The sequence below is a fragment of the Podarcis vaucheri genome, assembly GCF_965113315.1.
Source record: "Podarcis vaucheri genome assembly, chromosome: 6".
NCBI classification, from domain to species: Eukaryota; Metazoa; Chordata; class Lepidosauria; order Squamata; family Lacertidae; genus Podarcis; species Podarcis vaucheri.
The window spans coordinates 39,095,871-39,120,085 of record NC_138764.1 but is presented as its reverse complement, the minus strand read 5'-3'; the positions used below and the strand labels follow the sequence as shown (position 1 = coordinate 39,120,085).

The 24,215-nt window shown below is 40.7% G+C and overlaps 1 long non-coding RNA gene across 1 annotated transcript; it reads left to right on the top strand.

The window, feature by feature from the left end:
- The first annotated feature begins 4,862 nt into the window (after positions 1-4,862).
- LOC309534730 lies at positions 4,863-23,211 on the top strand. The gene is made up of 3 exons (XR_014220843.1): positions 4,863-4,995; positions 7,524-7,767; positions 23,142-23,211. It is a non-coding gene; the product is annotated as an uncharacterized lncRNA (long non-coding RNA).
- Positions 23,212-24,215: the final 1,004 nt, after the last annotated feature.

Sequence of the window (24,215 nt, the reverse complement as noted above, 5' to 3'; positions counted from 1 at the left end):
TCTTTGTAAACACTCAAAGAAGCTGTTATTGTTGTTGCTATTATAATAATCAAGCAATGGACTGAGGATTTTGATACTGGATATGCAGACTTGGATGTTTCTCTCAGGGTCTGTGTGAATCACAGATATTCTATTTTATAATGAAGAAAAAGAAGAGCCATGGGGAGAAGGAGGAGGCCACCAGGTGGTGGCTAGGGTTTCCTGCAGGTTATCAGGATCTTGGGCCCTCCTGTCAAAATACTGTGCTCCAGGGAGGAGAAGACCTCTACGCTTCCATTTTGGTGGCCAGGGCACTACTGTGACTCCAGTCCATCAGGCCAAGTAAATACGATATTAAGTAAAGGGAATATGGGGATCAAAGGGCTGGGTAAATGGAAGGGATTAGCAGTATATTCTTCCCCAACTCAGATTATAATCCAAGAATAATCCAGAGCTCTCGGATGGCCATCCTTTGACACAAGCATTATTAGTTTCCATATTTCCCAGGTGAGCATCACTGTCATTTTTATATGATGGCTATCCATAAAGTTAACTGGATTGTGCTAAGAAATATATTGTCTTTTTTCAGTTCTGAGGCTACTGAAAGTGTACTTCATAGGCTGAACCCAAATTCCAAAGAGAGAGAGAAGGCTCCCTTCTGTTCAGTCTTTTCACACCCCGCAATACATCAACTTTCAAGGAGAATTCTGCTTGTTTGGATTTTTGCAATTGAGCGACCTGGTCTGAAACTTTTGAACTTTCTTGCAGATTGGAACACAAGTCACAATTGGATTACACATTTTTCTGAATTTTGCAATTCGTGTTCTGTGTGCAAATACTACAAGTATATTTGTATTTTTACATATTTTATATATTTTATATTTTACATGAATGTTGCATGTGGTATACTTATTTTACTGGAGAATGCACTAAAAAGCACTGAAAAGTGTTTCTTTTACAGTAAAGACGTGCTACAGAGACATGCCAGTAAGACTGAAATGGAACAAAATTAGTTGCTCAGCCCATCCTTGAATACTGTCTTTAAAATTTCCATCTGTGCACCAGTAGCGTGTTCTTTGGGTAAACATGAAAGACACAGAAAGATGGCCAGTGTAAAGTGAAGCAAGTCTCATTGAAACAATTCCAGTAGAAAAGAAAATGCAAAGTTAAGCCTTCCAGCACCTTTCATACCTGCCTGACCAAGTCCAATTTGTAGAGAGTCTCAACAGTAATAAAATCCAGGCTGGCCCTAATCCAGATACTGGCACATTAGAGCTACTGCAAAAGATGAAATCAAGTGTCTTTGATCTAACTTCTGAACAACACACAAAAAGAGTCTTTAATAACTACATCATAAACTTGGCACATCTTTCTCTGGAAGACCTTCCAAAGCCCGAGAATGAATATCTTTTGAAATTATTGTTAAGATCTCTTTTGTATGTGCTAGTTTCTTGTTGCTAAAGGTTATGCTGTAGGAGGCATAAATACCTGCTATGTTTTATGTATCTGAATTGTTATTTGATATAAATTCTTTCAAAGGTATTTTTACCTACACAAAATCTTGAGGATGGGTAAATTCACACTTTAAATAAATAAAATAGTTAGATCATTTTAAAAATGCAGAAACATTTCAAAAATCAATTGCAGAGGATTCTATGACATTCCCGGTGATAGTTTAGTAAGCATGAAACACAAACATAATTGCTTGGCTTCTAACTAGGTGCTTGGAAATAGAACTATTCATTCCATTCATGGAGGAACTGCGATCCAGTGGAAGATCCTCCAACAGAAAGGAGATAGGCATTTTTTGCCAGTTTCCCCCTTAACCCCACTGCGTTGCTTCTCATCCTATTCTAGATGGTCCCCCAATCTCCCAGAGCTGATTGGTTGGGGCATGGAAAGACCTCATTTCACCAGGGGCAGTATTCCATGGCCAGAACTGTGCTGAGGGAACAATTCCACCAGCAGAAGATTAGATAGGATTAATTGTGTGTGTTTTCAGATGGAGCATGTCAGAGTACAGTTCTGGTACTTCTCAGGTGGACGCCATTGTGGGCCAGAATTTTCCCCACCTGCTTCCTGTTTTTACATACTTCTGAGAAGCCCAAAATGAATATTTCAAATCAAAATGGAAGCTGGTTGGGTTTTCGAGTCTACACTTTTTTTTAAAGACCTAACACTCCATTTAGCTCCTAGTTGCTCCTATCCACCATTGGTCAAGCTACAGGGCAGGGCCAATTCATATTTACTTTTCTTCAATCTGTCTCCAGTGTTATGACGGGGTTCTTTAAGTTTTCCAGCCAAGCCTTTACCGTTGCATGTGCACACATTTGTGCAAGGGCCTTTCTGAGCTGCCCTAGCCATCTACCTGTATCTAAGAGAATGAGGGATGCAGCGTGCATTTAATTGACCTGTATCAGAACCAGGAGCAACCCTCAAACAAGCTAGGATAGGGAGACAGCTTGCCATAAGTTTTAGCCGTGATATTGTCAAACCGGCATCCATTCAGGGCTGCCTCAAGTAGCCCGGTGACTTAATGTAACAACTTCATGGTGAGTTCTGGCACCTATTTTTCTTGGGGGAAAAGCACTGGTTAGGATCCAAGCCACTGATGCTCTTAATAAAATAATAATATGATGAAGTTTCAGAGCTGTGATGCAAAATTTTGTTTCTGTTGAAACAACAACAACACCAAATGTAACTTGGGCACCATTTGTGGTGTACAAACGTGTTCACCAGTAATTAGTATGGCCACAAAGCATGTGCTGGTAGTTGCAGTCCCAAACAGCTGGAGGGCAGCAGGGTGGTAAAAGCTGCTTTAAGTAGATTTTTTGTGCTAGTGTACCTCTGTGTGTGTGTGTGTGTGAGAGAGAGAGAGAGAGAGAGAGAGAGAGAGAGAGAGAGAGAGCAGTTTAATATACTACTCCTGAAAGCTTTCTTTGGGCACAGTCCCAAAAATATGCCTGTATTTGTGCTTCCCTAGTAATCAGTCAAGTCTCCCCATTGTCGGCGTGTCTAAATATTTTCCGTTTATCTCATACTCTCCACTCAATGGCATGTCTTCACGAAAGACTTCAAGGGCTTCATATCTTCAGCAAACACGCTTGTAATCTGTGGTCCTAATTTGGCTGCAGGCTGTGACAATTAAGGAAAGTATGATTTATACATGGACACGAGCAAAGTTGGGGCCAGTTCTGTTTCAAATAATGGAGTGCTAATACCAGTCATTTACCGGTGGCTATAATAGTACCGGGTCCCTTAAAAAATAATAATTGAAGGATGAGTTTTATTCTACTTAAAAGCCAAAGTGCCTGAAGAGAATTTGTTTAACTCCAAGCTTCCTTTTGGGCAAAGAGCTACACTAGCTGCAGGTAGCTGGCGAAAACAGTGCTCATGACTACCCACATCTAATTCATGCTGCTGTGTGCAGCCCTAAGGTCACAATTATTTCTGAATTCCACAACAAATGGAGACTTGATATGATGGCTAAAGCAGAATAGCTGGAGATTTCCCTCCCCCTCCCCTAGCTACAACCCAGAGAAGTCCTCTTGGCTGAAAACAATATGTCACCTCTAATCTTATTTCCTTTTCCTAGCCTGTATTTTCATTAACCCACTTTTTATTTCATAGCCTGCAATCTGACACAGTACTCGCTTTGTTTCCAGAATAATTGTGTGTGACTTTACAAGGGGCTAAATTGATGGAATGGATTAGACCAGTCTGCAAAAGATGTGTTCCCCTGCTGCCCTCCCCCCCCAAACAGCTGTTTTCCAAACAACTTCATTTGGGAAGCAGAAAAGAAACGAGATTTATTGAGCACTCATTCATAGCTTTACTTTTAAATAAATCCAGTATATCATGGACAATCTGTGCCTTTTTGTTGCTGTTACCCACTGCAAAGTTTAGACCTATAAAATAGATAAATAAATTGCCATTAATATCTGCCTGCCATTTGGTAATTTGTATATCAACATTTTGCAAATGAAAATAGGATCATGCTTGTAATACCCTCAATTCTTAATCTGAAGATCATAGTCGGAGTGATTTCCTCTATTATTGCTCATTGCTGCAACTTTTCTTTGTGTTTCTTTTCTTTTTTAAAAATATTAAATTGCTTCTGTTCCTCTGATTTAACAGCTAGGACCATGCTAGTTCTAGAAAAAAAGGACAATGCTGACCTACAACCTTTTAAAATATGCCTCAGCTGCTAAAGTAGGAAATGGAAGACAGTGAACTGCATAGTGTCTTAATGTTTATTTATTTTATTATTATTTATGAAAATTATTTATATTTCATTTATTGTGATAAATCCTATCAAGGTGGCTTACAAGATAGTCCATCTGGAGAAGCATCTTGAAACCCCGGAGTCTGGCAGAATAAGTTTGTCATTTTGATGGGACTTTTCCCAAAGCTCCAAAAATTAGTTATCTAGCTCACAGATGGCCAACATGGTTGCATCCAAATTTTGTGGACTACAACTACCATTGTTCTTAATACATTGACCATGCTGTCTGGGGCTGAGAGGGGGTGTAGTACAAAACATTAGGAGGGCACCACAATGACCAACCCTGATTTAAGAGTTATGTTTCTCCTTCAGCTCATCAACATGACATTACTTGGTTTGAAAGTTTAGAAGATGGAGAAATATTTAAGCTATGTGTTTCAGCCAATTGGTTTCATGAAATTTATGGGAGTGGGGTTTCCTTTGTGAACGCAGGACTTTCTTTTGCCCTGGCTTCTCTTATTTCTTAGTATCAGTGAGTTCATTCTACTCTGATCAGCAGCACAATTAGATGCAAGCATGTCAAGCTGTAACTATAACCTATAAGGAACTTAAGGTTTGCTTGGGTTTTTGTAGCATCTATAGGAAACAGTGGACTCACTTACTAAAGAAAAGCATTCACTGTTAACTCTTTTGCATTCACAATCTCTGTTGCAAAGCTCATATATTGTTGAACCAGAATTGAATCAAGAATGACAGGAAGAAACTCAAGGATAAACAAAATATAACTGTTGGTACGTGTGTGTTTTGTTTTTATTCCCTGTGTACTAAATGATTTTTTTAATTTAAATATTGCAACTTACATTTGTTGAATTTTTTAAAATTATTTTTTACAAAACAGAGAAGGCATTCAATCACTGCACCAAGGTAAGGCATGCACCAAATACAAAGGCAATTGAAAATCAAGCATTTTCTTACTATGGAATTCACAGGGTTCAGATTAAAATGATATTTGAGGATATTGTATTTCCCAAAAGATGTTGCCTAGAAATAAACCATTTAATGTTTAAAGGACACCCTCAGGACTCACACAGCATGTGAACATTAAATTAATGAAGCTTGTATCAGCAGAGCCATTGGAGAATCTTAGCTATAGCACAATCCTAATTCTGGTGAATCAATTGGGGGTTTCCTCATTGACTTTAATGAGTGAAAAATGCACCCTGCACTGGTCCATCTCTTTCTTCCTAACAGTGTCTTGCCATCTATGAACAAGTGTGCAAGCAAGGGTTTTGTATAGGGTGGAACCCCTGGGCAATGATTATACTCGCACACTAACAATGCATCCTTGCTTGTCAGATACGAACAGAAAACCTTTGCAGCTCTAACACTTACCTTATATAAAAAAAATAGCACTGATCTGTGAACATTTTTTTTAAAGCATCAAATGGTGCCTCCCTTTTGGTCATTCTTCAGGGGTTGCTGAAAGTGTTGATCTGGTTAGGAAGCATCGCCAAGAATAGGCTTTCAGAAGTTGCAGTTCAGTGACATCTGGAGGGTCAGTGGTTCCCCCACACCTGTTCTAAATAAACTTAACTTGCCCTTACCAGTGTCAGAAAGTAGCCAATTCTGACTACATTATCAGATACATAACCCACAAGATAACCATGATCCCTGACTGCTCCATCGAGTATGCTGTATTTATGCTGATAGTGCTTATAACCTTCTTGTGATCCAAATTCAGTAACTGAACATTTCTTGTGGCTGCTTACTGATACAGTTCGAAACTGTGTAAGAGACGGTGTAAGATAGCTAAAGGGGGAGATTAAACACAAGCAAACCCACACCTGATACCTCAAGAAAAAATGATCTGTTAGTGAATAAAAAAGGCCCACAAACATGAAAGGGGACAAGGATCTCTTCCATATGAATCGGAGGAAATAAGTTTCACAAAAACTATTCTGAACATTTTCCTTCTCCTATTTGTAATATGCATGCACATGCTGCAGAAAGACATGTTATTAAAGCCAAGCCTTTTTTTGGAAGAGAGTTGTGTACATGGGCCTTCCTTTGTGTATGTGGGTCTTCCTTTGAGGCACATCCTATGAACAGACATGTATATGGAGGTGATGAGAGTAAGTGCTGCCATGGCATTGCTCAAGAGTGGGGAAGCATTGGTCATCCAGATATTGCTGAACCACAACTTCTATCAGCCCCAACAAGTAGTTCAGCAAGATGCGGGAGACCAAAGACTATTCCCACCTGAATTAGCTAGTTGGGGGGAGATGAGAAACAGTGTGAACACAAAGAGAAAAGTGGGATAGAAGAGGGGTGGAAAGAGGGGAAAGCAAGAAATGGAGAAACACAAAAGGAGTAACTATACTAAGAAAAGATGTGACAGAAGGGATGGGAATGAAGGGAATAAGAAGGGGTAGATGTATGGAAGAAAACAAGCTGAGGAAAAAGGGTGGGAAGATGAGTGAGAAAAGGGAGGGGACAGGAAGGCAACTAGAGGACCAATGGGAAGAAGGATGAAGGAAAAGACAGGAGGAGCTTATCATTCTCTCCTTCCTCTCTCACGCACATGGCAAGGACCTCTACTCTCCACGGAAGAGGCAGTTAGTCATGGCAAGGATTTTTTGGGGTGGCAAAACAAACAGACATTTTATGGGAGAAGGGGAAACAGTGCAAAAAAAGCAAGAAGTATTACATTATTGTAGGCAAGATTAAGAGAGGGCACCTGATCACCCTTTGTCTCTGACTTAACATTAATAATGTGAATGTGTGTGTGGTGATCTGTGTTGCCTATTAGTAACAAGAGAATGTGGTTTTCGAATGTCATGAGAAGGTGAAGTCTTTTATCTTAATTAGTAGATTAAATACAAGGAAGCTCCTGGCCAAGATTCTTGAGAAGGAAAATGCATCCATACCATACCTGCCCATGCTCATTTCACAAGTTTTAAAATATTCAATCTGTTTGCCCTGTAAATATGGTTGTTATAGTCAGGACAGATTCTGACTTGGCAATCTCATAGGAATAGAAGAATTTGCCTTATACTGAGCCAAACCATTGGTCCACCTAGCTTAGCATTATCTGCAATCACTGGTAGCAGCTCACCGGGATTTCAGAAAGGGGTTTCTCTCAACTCTACTGTAGATGCTTGGAATTGGACCTCCTGCATGCAGCGGAGCAGATGCTATGGCCCTTCTCCAATAAAGGCATAAAGGCAACTCTGCAGTATAGTAATTAACACAATAACTATACAAGTGTGTCATAATTGCTATGTCTTCAGACCTCCTTTTATTCCATGTTAATTTAAAGGAACCCAAAGCCACTTCTCCAAGTCAATGCCAGCACGCCAATGTTGTCCATTCAGCTTGGTCCAAAATGGCAATGGAATTTCCAGATGGCCTCAAGCACAATTCTCCTCCGAGCTACGAGTGGCAGGCTGTGCTGCGTCAAACGTTTCCAACAAACGTTTGAGCAAACAAGCAAACGCTATGGGAGGATGCATACCAACCAGCATTCACCGTCTAACAAAGGAATTCTTGCTAACATTCAAGCAGTAAGTGAGCATTATTTACTGCTAGATTACAATAGAATTCCTGTGGTATCACATATTATATTCACATTAAAACCAAATGAGTTCATCGTGATTAATGTTACCACAATGAATGCTGGAGGAATTAGAAATGATTACCCACTCATTGTAAAGGGTTGCTGATAATTAGTGCTATTACACAAAAAGGTACATTTTAAGCAATCATCATAATTAATTCATTCTGCATTGTATTATGCAGTGCCGATAACAATGAGGTCTCCTGGTTCTTCCGTGGCTCTCACATGTACATCTGTCAACTCTCCTTTTGTAATGCCTCTCTCCAGATTAGTGTCAAGTGACAAACACGTCAATGGTTACCTGTGGGGGATCATATCCTGTTTTCTCCTCTTAAATGTTCTGCTATAGCAGTGAGTAAATCATGTTTAAAAAATATACAATAGGCTATGCAGAATAATCTCAGTAAATATGAATGCCTTTAGCTAGGGCAAACAAAGTAGCAATGATCTAACATTAATCTTTTTTAGATAAAAATGGAATACTTCCACCAAATGTAACTTAATCCAGAGGTGTTTGTTTTCATTTTATAACACTCTACGCTTCCTCTGAGGAGCTCAGAATGGCTCTGAGTCATCCCAGAACAGGTTCTGAGGGTGGTGGTGATGATGATGATTTGGCTTCTAAGTAGTTTACATGATGTACCAACCTTTCAGCAAGTCTGGGTTGGGGTCAGCTTAAGGTTCCATCTGGGCACCCATATATACTGCCTTATGTTGTATTAAAGCAGGGCTCACCCAAACATAAGGCAGGGCAAGATGGCTACTTCAGGCAGGGGATGTTGAAGTGACACTGCTGGCAACCTACCTAGCCATTTCCCTCTGTTGGATGGCAAGAGTTGTAAACACCATGTTGACCTGTCTTGTGCTTAACACCTTGCTGCTCTCAGGTGTTGTGGAGAACTCTTTCTTGACACCATTGTTGAAGAAAGTGTCAGCTGCCAGTCCACTTGGTTTCTATATGCCAAATGGAAAGCGTCACCAGATAGTAAAGTGCCTTGAAAGGAAGTGGGATACAAACCAATTACATATAACACTATAATATCCTACCTTACGCATATTTCCTTTATCAGATACAAATCCTTTTTGGAGTTTAGCAACTTTGAAAGCCACTCCAAACAGCATAACCACTATTGTGTCGTCAGACGGTCAGCAGTTGATATAATATCCTACCACGCTCTTCCAAAATATTAATTAAGAGCAAGAAAGGGAAGTCCTGTGACACATCTAAGAGCGCTTTTTAAAATGCAAATGTTATGAGAACTTGCTTCGTATCAGAACTTACCACATTTTAATCAGAGCTGGGTATTTGCATGAGAGTTGTCGAATCGTGCCTTAGGCTGGGTTTCAATATGCCTCGGAGCTACAGCAGAACTGATGCGAAAAGCCCAGACTATTAGTCCATATGGAAACTCTCTCCCCCCTCCCCAGCAAGTGACAACTGATCTGTTTTGAGCAACAGCAGTATGGTAACAAGGCTTCAATGGCACCTAGAGCAGCTCTGGAAGGTGCTGTTTCAATGACCATCATCCTCAGTCTTAAATGAGAGCTAAATCTCCACCTTCCATGACAGCAGTCTCTCCATTCAAAGTGCTTCTGCTTTTTCTTAAGAGTGGGAGATAGTGGTGTTTCACTAAGGATTCTCAGATGGAGTAAGAGTAGAGCAACACAACTTTCCCTGGCCAGAGAGGCACTTGCACAATGGTCTGCTGTTACTCTAGGATGTACATCAGCAGAGGGCAATTGCCTCTCCCACTCTGAATCCATGGCTTCACCCTCTGGAGTCTGATTACATGGTCAGGACCACAACCATCAGAAGACTTGGCTGACTCTGCCAAGAGGGTTCTCCTTCCACATGGTTCTTGATTTCTCATATTTCCCCAGGTATGGGTTCAAACAGACATGCCGCTAAGACAGCCATGCCATTGAGATAAACATAAGAGCAAGAGCCCACTTTTAGATAACACCACTTAGGTACAACATCATAAATTCAGAAACATTTTCCTAGTGACTACATGATTTGCCCTTTAGGTAGGTCTCCTTTGTTACTTAGCAGCATGGTATAAATCACTATTACAAATGCCCTTTCCTTGAACAACTGTCATACACTCCCCTCTTCCTTTGTGCTTTCTGACAGTTCCAACTTGCATAAAACACCTGAAAATCATGTTTTCAACAAATGTATTCACCTGTGGATGATAAAATGAAAGAGGTGGCGGCTGATAGTGCTGAATTATAGGGTGGTGTTTAAAAGCTAAAGAAAGATAAAGTCTTGAGGTCTGCAGAGTTCAACATCCATTAAAATGTCTATTTTCAATAAACCTAGCTAAAAATGCAATTCAGCCATTCCTTTTTAGTCATGTCCAGAATAGCATTGACAAGGCAACTCCTTGCTGGCATTGAAGACATTGCAATTTTCCCCCCTTGAATAACTTTGCATATTCTGGCATGATAGCGCAACAGGAAAGTGACATGACCTTCATTGCATCAATTTACAAGTGTGTAATATAGTTTAAATAGTGAACACTATATTCCTGAGAGCAATGCTCACTGATGGAAATGTTCCTGCTCTCATCTCACATTGAAAGGAAATGGGTTAACCTAACATGCTTATAGTTTCTCAAAAAAGAACCCCAAAACTTTCTGCAACTATATATAAAAAAGCTAGAATGAACGAATGTTAACAAATGCTCTTTGTCTTTGAAGTAATAGAAGGTGGTGGTGTCAGACAGGACAGCATAATAGGTATTTAAAACAGTTGGAGGTTGGAAGCGATGCTTTTTTCAATGCAACAACAAACAACCCCCCCAAAAAAAAATTAAAAAAAACACGAATGGAATTTGTATAACTTGGTTCAAATGTTGATTCTAAACTTCATAACTGTGTAATTAGCCACAGAAACTCGGCAGCCTTGGGGTCAGAGAAGCTTCCATGTACAAAGGGGTGTACCCTGCGATGAGGGGTGTGGGTGGCGCTGTGGTCTAAACCACTGAGCCTCTTGGGCTTGCTGATCGGAAGGTCGGCAGTTCGAATCTGTGCGGCAGAGTGAGCTCCCGTTACTCTGTCCCAGCTTCTGCCAACCTGGCAGTTCAAAAGCATACTAGTGCAATTTGATAATTAGGTACCACTGCGGCAGGAAGGTAAACGGTGTTTCTATGCACTCTGGCACTCGTCCTGGTGTCCCATTGCACCAGAAGCGGTTTAGTCATGCTGGCCACAAGTGAGCGCTACACACCATAGTTGTCTTTCACTGTACTTAACCGTTCAGGGTTCCTTTACCTTTACCTTACCCTGCTATGAAGCAATAAATGCTCATTTCCCATTGCACATGTGGAACCTACAGGAGCAATTGACATATTCTGCATGCAATGACATATGCACGACCCTCTTAAAAGTTTAGACTTCTTTCTCCAAATAAGCAGCTTGGGAAGGTGGGTTTAAAAATTTGGTGCTTTATCTTGCATAGTTTCCATTTATTTTGATGGCACTTGTTTAGAAGAACTTCCCAATGGATACTATGTCACTAGCCTTTTACATGTTTTTTTCAAGCATCAGTGCTAAGCTCAGAGAAACAGGATACAAATGCAAATTAATATAAATTGCACACAATCTGGCACTACTCGTATGCTGCTAATGCAATATGTTACTGTGTTTATTCTAGAGCAGCAGAGGTACACTTTTTGCTCCAACCCTGACATTATGTATTTTCCTTTGACCATGTTGATCATTGGTTGTCTGAGGCAAAAGCACAAGGGCCTACTGTCAGGTAGGGAATGTGTATGTCTGGGACACCTGCACAACTGAGTGCCATGATTGTGCACAGACCCACATGCAAGCAAGAGCCAGCACATTGGGATTTCACCAAGAAACAGACTCTGAAAGACTTCTTCCAGAAATGGACCTTCATGTAAAATTCGTTGAGGTGTGTGGGGTTTTTTTTAACAATCAAGAGGTGTATAAATTTTATTAAATAAATAAGTAATACTTGATTTGCACAATGAGACTTGTTGGCTCCCTCATTACTATAGCCCCCTGTATCCTAAAAAGATGCTTCCGAAAGATGAAGGACCCTCCAGAACAGAGGTCGGCAACCTAAGGCCCATGGGCCAGTTCCAGCCCATGAGCCTCCCAGAACCGGCCCATGGCTGGTTCTGTGGATTGGCGTGGGGATTCCGTGGTTTTTGTGTGTGGAGCAAGCACCTTCCCCACCGCCGTCAATATTTTCCCACCCCTCTCCATCACTGCGGCGGAACCACCTCCCTCCTCCCTCCTCCTGGTGCAGCAAATCACCGGCCAGACGCCTGCAAAGGTTTGAGGCCCTGGCCAATGGATGAACGGCAGCTGTGCATGTTTGAGAGGAGGAAGGGGGCTGGGCTGAGCTGGCCGAGCGCAAGCCCCGAGAGAAGCCCCTCTGCTGTATGCGCATGCATGCGCACACATGCACTCTGGCCCACCAAGAGGTTTGTGGTGCTGTGAACCAGCCCACCCCCAAAAAAGCTTGCTGACCCCTGCTCCAGAACAACATGTGATGGAGCTCTGGTGTGTGTGTGTGTGTGTGCGCGCGCATGTGTCTAGTGTGATGGAATTTTTTTTCCAAGTCCCTACATTATTTGATTCATGATACATGATTCATATCCAAGTTTGCTAGCACTGAAGAACAAGTTAGAAATGACTGGGTTATTCAGTGAAATGACTTGGTTGCAACATTGCCAGAAGTATATCCTGCTAATCTGATACATGGTACCTATTGCACTATGAATTGAACTGAATGAAGACACTGGATTTAGCAGAAGGGTAGTTGACAGGATGGCAAATGTACCAGTTGCACTGCTACTTATTAACATCATTAGACATGGGTGCCTTCATTGGGGAGGCCTTTGGTACTTGTCATTCCCTCATCATCAATCAGCGGCAAATCCTCGTGAATCCCTAATCTAGGTCTCCCAGGTTGATTCTAATAATTTTGCAAGGAGCTGCCAAAAATTACTTATTGTTCTGTTAATCATTGCTAATAGGAACAGAGGATGTTTTGAGATGCCCCATGAAAATCATACTAATTAGAAATGTCTGAATTCATACAACTCCTCAGAGATTAATTTATTCATCATAATCAGTTAATCACTTTTTTCCTTACATAATTAGACAGTGCCTGGTGGAAAGGAGAGCTCCTTTTGTTCTTCTGGAAAGAAGAAGACTACTGTATGAGCTCACAGAATGCAAGGCTGAGATTGTAGGCTTGCTTATCAATTCACATTCAAAGCCTGGACATGCTGATTAGAGCAGGTGCCTTTATTGCCCATTCTTCCAAATATCAGTTTTTCCCCCCACAGCAGATATGATTTTTGCTAAATAGAAAACACATTTTTCCTATTGGAAAAGAGATTTGCATTCATTCTTCCTTTACAGAGTGATGGAAGACCTTGCTTCCCAATGTAGGGTGTTTTCACACATTCAACATGTCTTCTTCTATTTGTGTGCATGAGGGATCATTAATGCAGGGCAGCTAGTGGAAGAGATGTGTTGCTAAACAGAATGCGTATTATAAACCAGGCTTCCCTGACCTGATGCCATTAGAACTTTCAGACTACAACTTCCATCCGCCTCAGCCAGTTTAGTCAATGGCCAGGGATTATGGGAGTTGTAGTCCAACAGCATGTGGAGGGTCCTAGGTCGGAGAAGGCTATTCTGGACAAAGCAGCCAAGCGAGATTGAAAGTGCAACTCAACACATTCTGGTGTAGATCCTACTAACTCCCAGATAAGTAGGCATTGAATTGCAGCCTGTCAAGAAAAAGCGTCCTAGCATAATACGTTGAAACTAAAAGGCAGGGGATTTTTATATTTAGGTGTATGTTACACTTCGCTCTTTTACATGGCGCCATCACATAAACTGCCAAATCAACAATCCACCCATTTTCCAGCATGTGAAGTGGTGGGAGCATTTTATTTCAGGTAACAAACCTTACCAATGACTAGGTGCCATGTTGTGTGGCAGTGCTAAATCTGGTGCCTTTGGCCTGAGGTTCTGACCCTCAGTGTGGTCAAAAATTAAGAGTACAGGGAAAATTATTTTTTTGCACCCATTGTGAACATATCGTGCAGGCAGCAGTGACCATAGTTTGAATATTACTGGCATTCTCTCAGCAACTAAAGTAATTCATGGAGACATAGTTAAGTACAGAAGAAGAGAAATGCCCATGAAGAACAGCATTCAACAGCACAACAGACTTCCTCAGGAGGTTTGGAGATCTCCTTCATTGGAGGTTTTTAAGCACAGGTTGGATGGCCATCTGTCATGGATACTTTAGTTGAGATTCCTGCATTGCAGGGAGTTGGACTAAATGACCTTTGGGGATCCCTTCCAATTCTATGAATCTATGAAGAGCCACCATACTAGACTGAACATCAAATCCCTCAGAACAATCACAAATGAAGTTGTGAATTATGGCCCCAGAAGGGAAATAGTTGCCCTGCACATTTTGACCTTTTCCGTATTTATGCAGATCAAAATTTCTTCAATTTTTGTTTGCTTAAATCCAGGAGTTCTGTATCTGGAACCCATCAATGTCCTACATGGGGGGGGGGGAACACACATGGATCATAAGCCCAGCCCTCCCATGTGAGCACATGGGAATGGAGTTAATGGAGAAATGGGGGTTGGCAGAAGGAACTCTAATCCCCGTATTCTCCAATATCACCAAATGTTCCAACACCATGAATGGATCTCATAAAAATAAAGGGCATCCATGTGTAAACTAACTCTTGCTTTTCGGACGGCTTTGTCTTTAGATAAGCGAAGTGGCATACACTGAGGTTTCCTTAAGGGCTAAGTGGTAGATTATTTTTATTTTTCTCATCATGCATGCAGCTTCATCTGCATTTACTGCTGCAGGTACCAATATGTCTAGACCTCCTCTTTTCTCATTTACATGAATATTTAGGGATAATTAATCCTTGCTCAATATACGTTGTAACAAAGTTTCATTTGCAAACAAAACCAGAAAATGCCCAGTGTTGGCTACCTACCTAATGTTTTCATGCATATGGTGACATTTACTAAATAATCCTGAAGCTTCACTGGGAAACAACAGTGTGTGTGTGTGTGTGTGTGTGTGTGTGTGTGTAGGAACGGGAGGGGTGGGGTTTTTTTCTTATAGATTTTTGTAGAGGAGATTTTTATCACAAGATCTATGCCTTTGTAATGAGGAGATACAACAAGGCTCAAACACATACATGAGGGGGTTTAAGCTGCACCATGCCCATTCTTATACCACCACCACCACCACCATATGCACTGGCCACTCCAGCTCCTTTGGACCCACACATTAACCAGCAAACCAGCAAATTGAAGGGGCATATGTATAGGGTTTTACCAGAGATGTGCAATCCTGACCGACCGTTTCCCTGTCAGCTTGGAGTAGCTATATGCTCTCATGGCTCTTCCATGTGGGAACATGGTGCAAAACCCTGAGGTACAGGGTTGGTGCTTATGGAAAGTGTAGGCCTAATTCCATAAATCCCTCATAGGTGAAAAAAATGACACCATACCATTCAAATGAGCCCTACTAATCTTAAGTTGTCATTGGAGGTTTCTTAGATAATCATTAGTAGTGATTAGATGTGTATCTGCAAAATGGGGGCCTGTACAAGATGGAATCTGCTAAACTGGTCAAACTAGTCGCTTTGTAAGATAATGGCCTCAACTGGCCATGTTGCCTTGGAGACAACTGAGCTATGATCAGTGATAGACATTTCCCCCACCCCTTCATCTGGCTGGAGGCAACGTATTTTTCTGAACAGGAGAACAATAGCCAGGGCTATGCTGCATGTTTAGCGCTGACTGGAAGATATAAAGAAAGAGGCTTCTTGCTCTGTGCATGCATGGCTATGTCTTTTGGCACCCTTCTCACCTGAAAACTTAATGGAGAAGCAAAACCCGTTGGATTGTTAATGCTATGAGCCCTCCCATCTTATGTTCAGGTTGTATATATCTCTATGTGTAAATGAAACCATATACTATATTAAAGATACCACAGTCTCCACTGACCTTCATTCCAAGAAAACCAAACTGGCACTCCTGAAGCTCAGAGATTGGGATGCATTCAACAACATCTACTATCTCAGTTTCTTGTCATAGGCTGTTCATGACTAGTAAAGAGCCCTTCAGCTCATGCCACTGCCCTAGGCAGCTCCCAAATAAATAAATACTTAAATCTTCCACCTTCTGTAACCATCAATGTGCATTGTGTTTTTTAAAAGTACTAAAGAGGACAGATCACAGCCTCAGGGAGAAACCAATGGGCATCTATTACAGTTATGTATAGTTAGACTTAGTTGCAATACGGAACAGAGATCTGATTATTCATAGACTGTGATTGAATATCCTGACGTGAACATCAAAAACAAATATAATTCCAGTGCAATAGCTGAATTCTATTTTTACAAAGGATTTAATAGTATTTTAAAGATAAATTACATCTACGCAAAATGAATGAAAGTATGCTCATTTTCCACATTTGGATAAGATTAAAGTGTTTATTAGAATTTATTAGAACCATTAATTACTTTCATCTAATTTATTCTACTTTTGTGTCTGAGTAGGAGGCGACTGGATTGGGAGAATTTCATGCATTCCTATAATTAATTACATATCAAATTTCTCAATAAGATTCCATTTTTTTTCCCTGTCTCAAATGGTATTGATTTTTTTTTCAAATTACAAAATGCCAATATTAATTATGAAAACATTATGAGTTTCCATTTTATAAGCATTGCCAGATTTCATGCATGCAGAATGAGAGTTTGATGTGTGAGTGGGTGGTCCAGTGCAGAAAGTGTTGGGTAATGTATACATCCATATAAACCAATGTAAGATGTAGTTATGAATACATTTCCCATGAAGACATTTCACTAAAGCTGTTGAAAAATATAAAAGGTCAGGCTGTTGCTGGAAAGCACCTGTTAATTTCCTGAAATTCCAAGTCTTTTTATGAGTCATGTTAATCATTATGTTGCTTGCTCCGAGGCAAAGATATGCTATGGGGTGAAAAATGTAGAGCCCCATTAAGTCTCACTGGTTAAGTAAGGAGCTATGTAAGCAGGTTTTTCCTTTAAAATGGGGCATTTAAGCCTAGATCAAAATCTTCCCTCCTGAAATCTCTCTCTACACCTCTGAAAAGGCATTCCTACATTATTTGAATCTGTGTTTCTGGTTCTCAGATGGAGTGGGTTTACAGAAATCCTGCCGGAAAGACTAGTGGTGTCTATATGTTCTTGTCCAAATATTTCCATTTTTAGGCTCCAGAGATTCGCGTAAATTAGATAAGACCCAGATAAGCAGCCCAAGAACCTGGGGTTCATCCAACCCAAACGCAGATTCTGAGCATGGGAGGTTTGTGGACTTGACTACTTCAAAACAGGAAAATGAGAGACTTGTGTCTCTGCTAAGCAGATGCTTTACTTCCCAAAACCTTTCAAGTCACATGGTTCCTGGTAGGTGTCAGGGGTGAGGGTGGGTTGTGGATATGAAACTTTTAAAAAATATATATAACAAAAATAAATATATCACATGCATAATTCCATGCATTGATGTGAGCTGACACGGCTACGGCATCATATTCCCATGTGTAAATTGCTTCTCCCTTCCTCAACTAAATATGAGCAAATGAGCAACTGAAGAAGGAAATGATATATTTTAATCCCCAATCTACTGGCATTGGCATTTTTTTTTGTTTTTCTTGTGGCTGCCATTTCCCCCTGCCTCCCATACTGTATGTCTGTAGAATGATAGCATTCTCACTTCAATTGTCTGCAACATAGTGCAGCGTGATGAGGTAAATCTTTTTCCGAAGCCAGGATGAGAGCAATGCTTCCTGCCCTCACTCATCATTGGGGCCAAGAACAAAAATGGCCACTTCCAGGGATCCTTATGATAAATTTGTGGCTGGTTTAGCACTTTTCTCAACACTCCACTCCATAACGTCCAAAGAAAGCTAGCTCTGAGGGTGAGGGTGAAGTGAACATGGAAAACATTTTGATGGACTCCTGTTTTGAGCCCTTAAAGCAGGCATCCCCAAACTCGGCCCTCCAGATGTTTTGGGACTACAATTCCCATCATCCCTGACCACTGGTCCTGTTAGCTAGGGATGATGGGAGTTGTAGTCCCCAAACATCTGGAGGGCCGTGTTTGCCTATGCCTGCCTTAAAGGAATAAGACATTGTTGGCAAGTGCGTTTTATGTTTGCTGTTCAATATGTTTGCAATGAAGTAATAAGCATTAACTGCAAAGGATGTGCGGAGTTCAGATCTGGGCTAGTACATTGGAGATTAAATTTAGATAGATAGATTCTCTGCCTTTCATCCAAAGAGCTCAAGTTTTGGAACCGCTGTCTTATATGATACAAAAACTGCTTTTGAAAATCTCCTACATTTCAAAAGGGTTTGTCGTATGGCACAAGGCAGCCCAGATCCCTTTCTGAGCATGTGGAACTAGTTGTGAGGGCCTTTTGACCCCAGCCATCATTTCCTAACCTAAACCATTTGCAATATAAATCTAATATAATCCACTTGCAGTATAACCTGATATAATCTGCTTGGCAAGAGACTTTCCCCTTCTGTTCTTGTTTGCTATAGAATTGACTCAGTTGTCCCTCAGTTGCTCCTCAGTTGTATTCTGTATGACCCCTTTGTTCTGTGAAAAATGGTACAATTGAGATGCCCATCAGATAAATGATCGCAAACTGTCTTCCTGAACATTGCACTGCTAACTCAGGGTTAACATTTGCAATCCTAAATCTCCCCTGACTAGAACCTGTCAGTGAGGCTAAGCAACTGAAATATATATACTTGGGGTGCACTGACAGGTTGAATTATTGTCTTCTGTGAACTGATCTGAGTACAAAGTCAGTTTTGCTTCAGACTTCACTTGACTTTAACCCTATCCTCATGGGGAGAACTTGGTATTATAGCCTCCTAAACTATTTGGACCTTTATGGACATAATTACATTTACAGGATGGCTTCTGCGTTTCCTTTTAAATCTGACTCAAATACAGTCTGTTCATGTAGCTGTAGAGATTTTCCAGAAAATTCCTGCTCTGTGAGGTAATGGCTCTATGAATCTTATCACTTGAACACATTTCTACTTGCCTTATTGTTTTTGAGAGATAAATACAGCAAATCTCAGATCATTCAGTTCGATTGATGTTGCTGGACTTTCCACTCATTAACAAATAATTTCCAGATAGGGACAAACACTCAGAAGGCTTGATAATCCTTAACATTCCCACAATGCCTCTCTCTTACTCTGAAATAATGCTGGCTATCTCTTCATTCACTGGATGAAGTGCTGAGCACCTTACAAATAGATTTAGATATGATAAGAGACAGACAAGTGTCTAGGCCTAAATTCTGGGCTTGAAATTCATGAAAGTTATGGAAAGTAAAAGGGGGGGGGGGAGAGAACAGCACTGAGTGTTTAAGGTTTTATTTCTGACAAATGACAGCCTCTGTTTTTCAGATATGTGTTATCTAAGCTAGTAGATTCTTAAAGAGCAGTTCTAAATGCAAGAGACAGGAAATAAGTAGGACAGTAGCCTGAAAAAGCAGCCGACAGAAGTTGAAACACAGCATTCAGTTCTGACATTGCTCCCCCACCTTCAAGGAATTACCTTCACTTTCAGCACATACTTTAGAAACTAAAGCAAGAACTACTGAAGAAATGTGGAGGGGGATTGCCATCTATTTATTTTGAAGTATTTCTCACTCATTTTTCAACTGTAGATATTCAAAGCAAGTTACACAAATAATGATAAAAGAGAGAGCAAATAAACTGAAATATTGCCTACTATTGTACTTTCCAGAAACAGCTGCAAATATGTTTGCTTCAATGAACTTTTCGAGCTGGATAGAAAGGGCTCTGCATTAGGAGTTCCTTTTGTACTGTTTTAAAACATATCTTCACAGATGTTTCTGTATTGTTTTGAAAACCAATTATGAAAACTGTTTTTTATGATTTGTTTGTAAATCACTTTGAGGCACATGTAAAAGGTGATTGATAAATTGGTCAATAAATCACACAAACACACACTACTTGCCTTTTAATTTACACAGTTTAAAAGATGGCTTACATTAATCAAAATCAAACTGGCATCAGCAGCAACTCTGTGTAACAATGGGCTTTGTTCTGGCATAAAAAAACCTTCCAAAAATGGTATGAGTTGAACATCTCTAGGGGTTCTTTTCCACACTGGGGGCATCAATAATGAAAAGGTCCCATGTGTCTAGCAGCAACCAGCCTCTGAATCTGTGACAAGCAGAGTAGAGCCACTGAATAAGATCACAATGGCCAGCTTCATATATGGGAAAGCGTGTTCTCCTTCATGGAGAGCACGTATTGCAGTGGGGGCTGCCAGGACACTCCAAAGTTGGGGGTGGGCTAACTGATCGTTGGCCACTGATGCGATTGGGGCTTCCCTTGTTGTTGGGAAGAAGTTAATGTTGCCATTTGTTGATTGACAGCCAGAAATGCTAAAACTCCTTGCACGAGGCTAGGGCTTCCCCTTTTCGACCGTGCATCGGATTACCCGTCCCCCTTCCCTAGAATTAGGGTTGTTCGCTTTGACCTTGCTATGCCTGTCATGGGGTCATCTGCTCTTGGGGCAGGGGCCCGGTAGGAATTTTGACCATCTGGCTGATTGGCTGGGGCCATTTGGTTTTTGCCTACTGTGTAGCAAATTGTCACAACTTGTAAGGTTGTGGTTAGGCATTGGTTTATGGTTTGGTTGGTTGAGGGGCATGGATTGGCTGTGCCTACCCCTCTAATGCTGCTGCTGCAAGGGATTCCGTTAAAGGAATCGGGGGCTAACTATTGCTTGTCCACTTTGTCAAGGGGGCTCGGGCCATAGCAATGAGTTCCTGGTTGCATTTGGGGAGGGCTGAGGGCAGGTTCCCTGCTCCCTCACTACCCCCCAAGTGTATTCCCCTATTCTGACTTTCGCATCGTGCGGATGTCAGTCTGTCCCCCATGGTGGGGGCAGATAGTCGCAACCAATGCCTAAGCAACCACTCACATTTTTGTATTTTAATAAAGTTGTGGCCAAAATTATGCCAAAAACCTTAAACAAAAAATTCTGTGTGATGTGTGAGTTATTGGGGTGGCCCTGAGGGACCTTGACATGCAATTAGTTATCCTTTTCTTATTCCTGGCCTCAAACCATATGCAGTATTAAAGACTGTGAAGTATTCTCAGAAACAAAGAAGCAAAGATCACCAATGTTGAAGCAATGATTCTTCAACATCAACTTCGTTGGACTGGACATGTTGTGCAGATGCCTGATTATCATCTTCCAAAGCAACTACTCTATTCCAAACTTAAAAATGGAAAATGTAATACTGGTGGTCAACAAAAGAGGATTAAAGACTGTCTCAAGGCAAATAAAAAAAAAGTAGGATAAACACTGACAACTGGGAAACACTGGCCTGCGAGTGCTCCAACTGGAGTACAGCCTTTACCAAACTCAGGACAAAAGAGAGAAACGTGCTAGGAGGAAGGCAATCTTGGCAAATCCACACCGTGATCAATTCCTGCCTGGAAACCAATGTCCCCACTGTGGAAAGACATGTGGTTCCAGAATTGGCCTCCACAGTCACTTACGGACTCATTGTTAAAACTGTTTATGGAAGACAATCTTACTCGGCTATGAGTGATCGCCAAAGAAGAATAATTCTCAGAAACGCACAGGAAGTCAGTGAGGATATTTTAATACTGATGAAATGTGTTCAAATTGGCTGTCTCCAGTCAGCAGTTTGGCTACTACATTTTACATTTATTGAAGTGTGCAAGTACCCAAAGGCATCCACAGATATAACACATTGCAGGGCAGAGCAATCTTGACCCCTGAAAAGCTGCATGAGAGGGAGTTTCCATATGCCCAGCCCTGAACAGCTCTGTTAGCTTCCTCTTTGCTTCTGTATGCCTATATGATTATAGCCCACAATCAATCGTGAAATCTGCTAAAAGAAAATGGCATCAATTCACCTTCAGACTTTAAGGAACACAGAGGAGAACAGGAAGCCCAAGTGCCTCACGCCTCCAGTTCCCTGGTCTTCCTTTTATTTATACATCTGTTCTGTCCTTGCATCAAGAGATTGCACATCTCAAAAGAGGAGAAGTTCAACATTATGTTGTTGTTGTTGTTGTTGTTGTTGTTGTTGTTTAGTCGTTTAGTCGTTTAGTCGTGTCCGACTCTTCATGACCTCCAGGACCAGAGCACGCCAGGCACTCCTGTCTTCCACTGCCTCCTGCAGCTTGGTCAAACTCATGCTGGTAGCTTCGAGAACACTGTCCAACCATCTCGTCCTCTGTCATCCCCTTCTCCTTGTGCCCTCAATCTTTCCCAAGATCAGGGTCTTTTCCAGGGAGTCTTCTCTTCTCATGAGGTGGCCAAAGTATTGGAGCCTCAGCTTCAGGATCTGTCCTTCCAGTGAGCACTCAGGGCTGATTTCCTTAAGAATGGATAGGTTTGATCTTCTTGCAGTCCATGGGACTCTCAAGAGTCTCCTCCAGCACCATAATTCAAAAGCATCAATTCTTCGGCGATCAGCCTTCTTTATGTTAGTATGAAGAAATGCAGAGGACAGGAAGTATGGGCTAGTGTGCTTCCTATTCCTCTCTATCTCGTAACCGCAGAAGACTCTCTGAGTTATACTGGAATGAGAAATAAGCTAGGTAGTTTTTAGTCCTACAAATCATGTTTAAAAGACAATGGAGGTCATTCATTTCCCAGTGGAAAAGAATAACATGCCATAAGCTATTTTTGGTTCCAGTTTAACAATGTTAATTGAAATCCAAACTGGCAATAAGATTGCTGGAATTTCAAAGGCTGAAGACAAAGGTAAGATGTGGTGTCAACGTAGAAAGCTACGTGTAGCTTAAAATGTGCAAAGACAGAAAGTGACAGAGTATAATTATTACTCTAAAGGAGAAGAAGAAGAAAAAACAGTTCTTAAGGTTCATTTCAGGCATACTAATTTTAGAACACCAGTGAACAAGAAAATCTTCAAATGTCAGGCTAGTTAAAACATAAGTCTGCAAATTATGGATGCAATCCAACTGCATTAAAATCAATGACAAGTTTTGCAACTGAATTAAATAGGAGGTATATTGAACACGGTGACTTTATTATTCCATTACCTAATCTGCATCTGTGTTTATTTACAGCCCAAAGTGATTACGCTCCTCATTTTATATGTTAGGGTCGTTAAAATTGTGTTCTTGTTGTCACTTGTTGGTTTTCTAATATGTGTTTGTATTTTTCTTTGAAGAGAATTACCTGGAACAATATACCAGTCAAAACTCAGGCAAGAAACACCCAGTGAGTGCTTCAACATCTGTGGCTAGATTACAGAATAAAAATGAAATGTATTTAAAAAATGAATAAAGATTTATTAAAATGCAGTGTAGTCTGTTCCTTGGATAATAGTATGACTATTACCAATAGCAGCTATTAGTTGCTTTGGGATAGAAGCTTCATTTTTTCTCACCTTGAAGTAGTCAAGAATTCAGTGTAATCTATGAGTTTTTTGTTGAAGACCAAGATAGAAGAAAACGGAGTATACCATATAGTGCCTAGACTAGTGATACTACTACTAATAAGAGGATAAATGACTGCTACTACTTTTACTTCTATTGCTACCACTACTAGTAGCAATAGGTTGGTAGCATCACGTGAATACAAGAAATTTAGGTTTGCACAATAAAAGCGAGTTCTGCTGCCCGGGTGTAACAAGGCTTTTTGAGGTTTGGAGGAAAAGTGTGGAGTGAATGAATGGTTCACAGGAAGATGCACAAATATCCTACATGCAAATCAGGATGATTGCTCATTGATGGTAAACCTCCCTGGAGACAAGTCAGAATGAATGCTTCATCAAGATTGGAAGCAGTCTAATCTCTATGTAAGCTTTGTGCAAGCAAATCAGGATAAATGGTCAATAAACAGGTCCTTCGGATGTGCCCTAAGTTAGAGAGACACCCTAATGCCCTTGAATGTTTATATCCATACAATGTTTTATTTAAAACCATCAGGGTTTTTAGAATTAATACTGAAGTGATTTAAGGTTAGCATATATGGAAATTTAATATTTCCATATAAAAATACCTTAGAACGGAGTGGAAAAGTGGAAAATATTAAGGCTTTCTATACTTGAGCTTTTATGACTGTAGAATGCCAGGATAGTGTCTAATTTGTTATAGCTGTCGCAAAAGTGAGAACAGGTTAAAGGTTCACTGTAGCGACATGTTTGAGTTGACTTACTGGAATTTTAATCAAGACTAATAACTTAAAAGTGCTTAGAGAAACTAAAGTAGCTTAATTTTATTTAACACGAAGGAGCTAAGGCTT